Genomic DNA, 8642 nt, shown 5'->3' on the forward strand with positions numbered 1-8642 from the left:
ACATGCCGGCTCTAATTTAATGAAGTGGGCAGATGCGGGAGAATTGCCAGCTCTCCTGCAATTCCAGGATTCGGGAGTCTCCCGGACATTCCGGGAGAGTTGGCATGTATGATTAATGGAGAGCCGGTGAGTGGTCTATAACGACATATAATTTGCACAAGCTTCTTCCAACCTCTTTGTTCTCTGTTGCAGGAGTGGTGAAAAAGCAGGAAGAGTATTATGCATCGTACATCAGCACCCCCGGAGCTATCAAGACCGTGTACGATATCGCGGCAGAGCATGGCATGGTGAGAGAGGACGTTTATTGACGCACCGATAAAGCTGACGGGCAAGTTGGCTTATATAAAAGAAACACTAATAACATATATTATTTATTATACTTTGGATTTAATTAGAAGCATATTGAAGTGCTCAATATGCCTCTGGGGGGGGAGACAGCACACCCCGACCTGACCCGCCCCATGCAGTGTGACCCCTCCCCATTACAAGACCAGATCTAAACACATCAAGTGCATATTAAATGCATACATAAGTGATTTATATATGTTTTTCCTGTGTTATAACATGCACTAAAAAACACATTGCAAACACCAGTGTGTGTGTAGTTTTAATCAGACTGATGTTACATTTACAGCCCACTGACAGCTACGGAGGAGCCTGCGGATCAACCAATCTTGAATACATCAACAACTGCAACTACAACGGGGCGTATGAGGCTCTGAATCACATCTTCGGGGGGCTACAGGTGAGCTGGAATCCAGTTTTGATAATACCTAGACGGATATAATAAGACAAATGACTGACACTGATCTCCCTGCCTTACAGAAACCAAGCAGCTCCGCCTCCCTCACCGGATCGGTAAGAAAATCATAGGAGTAAAAGAACTAATTCAATATAAGCCATAGGTGTAGATTTATCAAACTTTCTAAAGAGCGGGTGTTGCCCTTAGCAACCAATCACATTTTAGCTAGAATGTGATAACTAGAATCCGATTGGTTGTTATGGGCAACGGCTCCACTTTTTCTTTTTAGAAGGTTTAATAAATCTACCCCCTAATGTCTGCCTTTCATTAATTAATCAATTCCCCATGGAGCACTAATTATCTCAATTTAATAGATTATTATTATTATTGTCATTGATTTGCAAAGCACGACACCCAATGACATATCTGTAACTCACCGATCTCTGAACACTCCCATATTGTTCTGAACTTCATTATATCTTATGGATATAAACAAACATCTAAGCCCAATTCTACTAGCCAAATGCATTCCCCCAAGAGTGTTGGGGCCCTAGAGGTCTACAAACTTTTACCAACGTGATTTGCTATACAGCTGTCCAGGTTTATCCTGGAAGGTGGGGGGGGGGGGGGCAGACATACATTGCCTTTTGGGGTACCATACTTCTGACTTCCAGTCTCCTCACCAGGGACCTTGTGCCCGACCTAATAGCAGCCAATATACTCACCTGCTCTGTGCATGATTCTCAACTTGCCCCGAAGTCTTCATCTCCGAGTCTTCCAGACCCTCCAGCCGGCGGCGCCTCTTCCCCTCTACGGCGTGCTGCTTCCCGCTGTCTTCTTGACGGGGCCGCTCTTAGCCCTCAGTAGGGCTCCCCACCGATCATCTCTACTTTATCTTATTCTCTGCGTCTTCTGTCTTGCGCGCCATCTTCTTCTCTTGCCGCGCCGTCTTCTCCATCGTCTTCGTGTGGCATGGTAGCTCCTAGCCCTTGCAAGGGCTCTCTGCCACTTCCGCCGGCGTCTCTGGCTTCTTCAATGCTGGATGTACCAGGGCGTACTCTTCCGTCTCCTATTGCTCCTAAAATGGCAGTGCCGGTGGCTCAAGTAGCCGCCGGCCCGCTGACGTCACTCGGCATTGCTGCGAGCCCTGATTGGCTCACCGCGGCGCTAACAATTCAAATGCTGGAGGTGAGCCAGGATTGCCTCACCTATCCGGCCACCAATTGGCCAGCAGAGGAAGGTGAGCCCTGATTGGCTCACTTGCCTCTGTGGCCGGAACCTGAAAGAAAAGACAAAAATTTACCGCTGCTGGATCCCGGGCTGGGTAAGTGAAGATTTCTCCCCTCTTCTTTCTTCCGGGTCTCCATCCTCTGTTCCGTTTTCTCCCGCTTCCAGGGCACGGCAGCAGGGCACACCTCCACATCTTGGCTCCCCAGCATCACTTTTCTACCTTTACACTACTTCCTGCCCTTGGTTCTCCTCTTCTCCTTTGCCTTCACATCTCCATCACTGTTCTGTTCCTATTAGTCTACTCACACTGATGGCCACAGGTTCAGCTTACTTTAGCTCACTCCCCACCTCTACTCCTTCCCTTCCCCAGCTTCTAAGTGTTCTAGAACTCACTTATACCTCTGCCCTGTTCACCTGTTCTCGGTTGAGTTTTAATTGCACTTTTTTTTGTACTGCCCTGTATACCGCCTCTGTTTGGTCAATGCTCTATGTACGGACCCTTTGTGGTGCCATATATAATAATAATACCGGGGTCCCTTACCAAGAAAGGGTGACCTCCACGCAGGGCTGGCTCTGGCATCTCCAGCGACTCACTTACGGACTTTTTGCATGCTCTGCTCCACCCATAACCCAGCCCCTATTACGATCCCTGATTTGTTCAAAGCAGAGACTCAGATGTCAAGGTCATAGCCCCTATATATACTATTGCACCTAGTCCCACCCCAAGCACTTCCAACCAATCCCCATCATTTGTCTTGTAGATTGACATTTCCCCGTTCATTCCTAGCCCTGTCACGTCTCCCTTCTGCTTTTTCCAGGGTCTTCTTTGCCAGTCTTCAAGGCTCTAAGGCCCTTTCATCTGACAGATTACAAATAAAGTGTAGGTCATATGTAACACAGATTTCAAGCCACAAACTTTAAATGCAATGTGGGTGCATGGTAATGTGGAACGAGCAATTTGTGGAGAACACAAGTTACACACGAGATGTTAAGTGTCAGCTTGACTGCAGATAAAGAGGGTTATTTAACATCGTCAAAAACTTGGGATTGGAAATAATTAGTGGGCATGGTCACGTCATGCTTGGGGTATGGCCACGTTATATCATGAAATCAAATGGCAAATTTCATATCCCAATTTTTTGCTGTTACAATCTAAGGGATCATCATCTATTTATTTAAATAGCGCCACTAATTCCGCAGCACTGTACAGAGAACTCAGTCACATCAGTCCCTGCCCCATTGGAGCTTACAGTCTAAATTCCCTAACACACACACAGACCGAGAGAGACTAAGGTCAATTTAATAGCAGCCAATTAAACTACTAGTATATTTTTGGGATATAAAAGTTATAATTGTGAATAGGTATGACACATACGGTACAATTGGTTCTATTGTGCGTATTTGTATATATCCCAACTTTCCTTATTTACAGCTTTGTCCTGCAGGTGGGAAATTTGGGAGGTACGTCTCATTTACTGCATGGCAGAGCACTTGGGTACACATGGCAATGATTGGTGTTTGGAGGGGAGGGGCGGAGAGTACAGGGCAGCTAGCACTTTAAAAGTGCTAGACACTCCCCCAGGGGATGTGGCCCCTCCCCAATGTGTCTTGACCACTCACCCTTTGTGCTGTAACCACGCCCACATTTGACATGACCACACACCCTGTCCCAATACGAAGAAGCAAAAGTATGCTATTTGTGTGCTGGAGATTTCAGCTGACGTGTATCAGGCGAGTGTTAGCTCAGCAGCCAAGTGTCCCTGAAGACTATTTCAAAATCTTGGCAAATTATATTTTAAATATCACTAAATAAATTAAGTAACGGAAAGCCAGCAGATGAACTCAAGTGTTCCTATAGAAATTAAACAGCTATTAAAGTATTGTGACTTTCTGTATCGCACATTGTGTCTCCGGATAATACTCAGACATTCCTTTTATTATTAAAATGTCTATCTTAGTTTACACATAACAACGTGTGCCGAGACCTGGGAGGTAATATCAGCTTTACACGTTCTTAATCATTAACCACAAATCTTTTCACATACAGAATAATCTACATGTTGAATAAACAAATCAACTATTGCCAAAGAGAGAGTGAATGTTATATTGAAAAATGTGCAGATCATTCCGGGACCTGATTTAAACATTTATTTAAAATATAAATTTAATATAAATTCTAAGTCTAACTAAAACTAAACTTAATCCAGTACAAAAAGGCACCCTGTAATATTCACAAATATATAAGTAAAATATAACATGCCAGACAAACATATAACATTGAATATAGCATGTAACCCTGTTATCTGTTTTGTTTTCTGTTCCTCCTGAGTGTCTTCTTGTTATGCCCTCAGACTTCTAATTCTACTTCAGTTTATATCAAATGCAACCCCAAGTATTGTTAAGTTTTATTTCTACCTATTTACTTGTGAGCCGGAGATATCAGCAGACATGTATGAATTCCATTTCAAAACATGGTAGTTTGGACTAGTTTGAAGTGAGTCAGTAACCAGGTAGTAAGAGAGGGAAGGAGCCGGTCAGTAAGGGGGCTTAGAGGAGAAGGAAGAAGTGAGTCAGTGACTAGGTAGTAAGAGAGGGAAGGAGCCGGTCAGTCAGAGGATAGAGAAGAAGGAAGAAGTGAGTCAGTGACTAGGTAGTAAGAGAGGAAAGGAGCCGGTCAGTCAGAGGATAGAGAAGAAGGAAGAAGTGAGTCAGTGACTAGGTAGTAAGAGAGGGAAGGAGCCGGTCAGTCAGGGGATAGAGGAGAAGGAAGAAGTGAGCCAGTGACCGGGTAAGAAGAGAGGGAAGGAGCCGGTCAGTCAGAGGATAGAGGAGAAGGAAGCAGTGAGTCAGTGACCGGGTAAGAAGAGAGGGAAGGAGCCGGTCAGTCAGAGGATAGAGGAGAAGGAAGAAATGAGTTAGTGACCGGGTAAAAAGCGAGGAAAGGATCCGGTCAGTCAGAGGATAGAGGAGAAGGAAGAAGTGAATCAATGACCGGGTAAGAAGAAAGGGAAGGAGCCGGTCAGTCAGGGGATAGAGGAGAAGGAAGAAGTGAGTCAGTGACCGGGTAAGAAGAGAGGGAAGGAGCCGGTCAGTCAGAGGATAGAGGAGAAGGAAGAAGTGAGTTAGTGAGTGAGTAAAAAGCGAGGAAAGGATCCGGTCAGTCAGAGGATAGAGGAGAAGGAAGAAGTGAGTCAGTGACCGGGTAAGAAGAGAGGGAAGGAGCCGGTCAGTCAGAGGATAGAGGAGAAGGAAGAAGTGAGTCAGTGACCGGGTAAGAAGAGAGGGAAGGAGCCGGTCAGTCAGAGGATAGAGAAGGAAGAAGTGAGTCAGTGACCGGGTAAGAAGAGAGGGAAGGAGCCGGTCAGTCAGAGGATAGAGGAGAAGGAAGAAGTGAGTCAGTGACCGGGTAAGAAGAGAGGGAAGGAGCTGGTCAGTCAGAGGATAGAGGAGAAGGAAGAAGTGAGTTAGTGACCGGGTAAGAAGAGCTGGTCAGTAAGGGGGATTAGAGAAGAAGAAAGAAGTGAGTAAGTGACCGGGTAAGAAGAGAGGGAAGGAGCCGGTCAGTCAGAGGATAGAGGAGAAGGAAGAAGTGAGTCAGTGTCCAGGTAAGAAGAGAGGGAAGGAGCCGGTCAGTAAGGGGGATTAGAGGAGAAGGAAGAAGTGAGTCAGTGACCGGGTAAGAAGAGAGGGAAGGAGCCGGTCAGTAAGGGGGATTAGAGGAGAAGGAAGAAGTAAATGAGTGACCGGGTAAGAAGTGAGGGAAGGAGCTGGTCAGTCAGAGGATAGAGAAGAAGGAAGAAGTGAGTTGGTGACTGGGTAAGAAGTGAGGGAAGGAGCCGGTCAGTCAGAGGATAGAGGAGAAGGAAGAAGTGAATTAGTGACCGGGTAAGAAGAGAGGGAAGGAGCCGGTCAGTCAGATTATAGAGAAGAAGGAAGAAGTGAGTTAGTGACTGGGTAAGAAGAGAGGGAAGGAGCCGGTCAGTCAGAGGATAGAGGAGAAGGAAGAAGTGAATTAGTGACCGGGTAAGAAGTGAGGGAAGGAGCTGGTCAGTCAGAGGATAGAAAAGAAGGAAGAAGTGAGTTGGTGACTGGGTAAGAAGAGAGGGAAGGAGCCGGTCAGTCAGAGGATAGAGGAGAAGGAAGAAGTGAGTCAGTGACCGGGTAAGAAGAGAGGGAAGGAGCCGGTCAGTCAGAGGATAGAGGAGAAGGAAGAAGTGAGTCAGTGACCGGGTAAGAAGAGAGGGAAGGAGCTGGTCAGTAAGGGGGATTAGAGGAGAAGGAAGAAGTGAGTCAGTGACCGGGTAAGAAGTGAGGGAAGGAGCTGGTCAGAGGATAGAGAAGAAGGAAGAAGTGAGTTGGTGACTGGGTAAGAAGAGAGGGAAGGAGCCGGTCAGTCAGAGGATAGAGGAGAAGGAAGAAGTGAATTAGTGACCGGGTAAGAAGAGAGGGAAGGAGCCGGTCAGTCAGATTATAGAGAAGAAGGAAGAAGTGAGTCAGTGACCGGGTAAGAAGAGAGGGAAGGAGCTGGTCAGTCAGAGGATAGAGGAGAAGGAAGATGTGAGTCAGTGACCGGGTAAGAAGAGAAGGAAGGAGCTGGTCAGTAAGGGGATTTAGAGAAGGAACGAACCAGTCATAGTGATAGAGGAAGCAGTTACAGGAGAAAGAGGGTCAGACAGTAGCTGAGAGGAGAAAAGTGAGAAAGTAGAGGAACAGAATATTGAAAGTGAGATCGGAGATAGAAGACTTTTAGTGAAACAAACAATTGGGGCATCTATAATAGTTTCAAGTTATTGACTCAGGAGAGCCCATTAGATGTGACCGAACAGTGATCATTCTCATATGATTAGCGGTAATTGTGTAAAGTATATATCATACGCACAATCTGGGAAACTATTTATGGTATTGAGATGAGTTTAATATTATAATTAATATTGATCCTTTTATACAAAACTATTTATCTTGTGAGTTGAAACTAGAATCAATAGGTCTGTTAGTGGGATATTGAGAGAATTGTATATTATTGAATTATCTATTGCTTTGCACTTGTAATTAACCTCAACATCTCACCATATAATATGGAGCGAGGTCTGTGATTTTGTGCACTATTCCGGCATGTACATTATACTGAAGTTTTCTGTGTATTTTATGACCTCAGCTGATCTTGTATGACCAGTCCGAGTATTTTAAACTGGCTTCTGCTTCAACCTACGGGATGGACACCGCTGGATATGTCTACGTTCCTTCATCCTGTCAGAGCGGAGCAAGTAAGTGTCTAGTTCTAGACCCCAAAGTTGGAGGCCCCCAACTGCCAGCTGGGAGAACAGGGGAACGGAGGCGTATTTAAATCATGAATAGGTCTTTAGGACTTTACTAAAGTATTACTATTATGTTACTTCCCATAAATGGCTGTATAATATTTATTGCTGAGATGCGATAAGACACAGAACAGGTTTTGCAGACAAGCAAAAAATAAGCCCTATCTCTAGCCAAAATATACCCGATTATGCCGGTAATAGGGCTTTTCACCCTTTGATAAATCAGCATATTATTTCAGAGATTGGATGCATACTTGTGGTCTTTAGAAGCTGGATTAGTTTAGTGACTGGCTCATGGCTCATTGCAACCAGGTCCAGCGCTCTCATTATATAAACGTGTCCATCACTAAGAGGCTTTGCCGTCTATTTCAGAGTGCAGACTTCACATTGTTTTCCATGGCTGTCTCCAAGGAAGGTAAGAATGTGATGTATTTCTCACCCTAATACCTAATAAGCAATATTCAGATTAGGACTCAGGTCATATTTCCACCTATAGTTTTATTGATGACTATCTTCTGAAGTTTTTATTCAGTAGGACGAGGGAGGTACGAGCCTAGGATGCCAATGTTTTCTAAAGCATTCTTATATTGTTGCCTATACTGATTGTTGCCTATACCAATTGTTGCCTATACTCCTTGTTGCCTATACTCATTGTTGCCTATACTGATTGTTGCCTATACCGATTGTTGCCTATACTCCTTGTTGCCTATACTTATTGTTGCCTATACTGATTGTTGCCTATACTCATTGTTGTCTATATTGATTGTTGCCTATACTCATTGTTGCCTATACTCATTGTTGCCTAGACTCATTGTTGCCTATACTGATTGTTGCCTACACTGATTGTTGCCTATACTGATTGTTGCCTATACTGATTGTTGCCTATACTCATTGTTGCCTATACTCATTGCTGCCTATACTCATTGTTGCCTATACTCATACTAAACAGCCTTTTTATGAATAAATATTTATGAGAATACAGTCTATCAATTCACTAGCTATTTTTGCTGGTTCCATCCCTGCATCTCTGTGAATAGCACCTATCCATGGCCTCCACTGCATAGCTCCCAACTTTTAGAAGCAGTGGAGCGCACGAGGTGGCATGGTCATACTTCATTTGAGGAGTGGCCGTGTCACATCGGAGTGTGACCACATCTCCCAGGTGCATTTAAATTCATCCAACAAAACCACCCTTTTGAATGCCACGCACACCAGACGCCGGTACTCAGGACGATAAAGGGGCATCCACCAGTGGGACATGTCTCCCAAGTGTCTCATAATTGTGGCAATAGCAGGATTGTCCTGTCCCTAAATTGGGACATTTGAGAGGTACACCTTTGACATGTGTGACTTAA

The sequence above is a fragment of the Mixophyes fleayi genome, chromosome 4 (genome assembly GCF_038048845.1).
Source record: "Mixophyes fleayi isolate aMixFle1 chromosome 4, aMixFle1.hap1, whole genome shotgun sequence".
Classification (NCBI taxonomy): Eukaryota; Metazoa; Chordata; class Amphibia; order Anura; family Limnodynastidae; genus Mixophyes; species Mixophyes fleayi.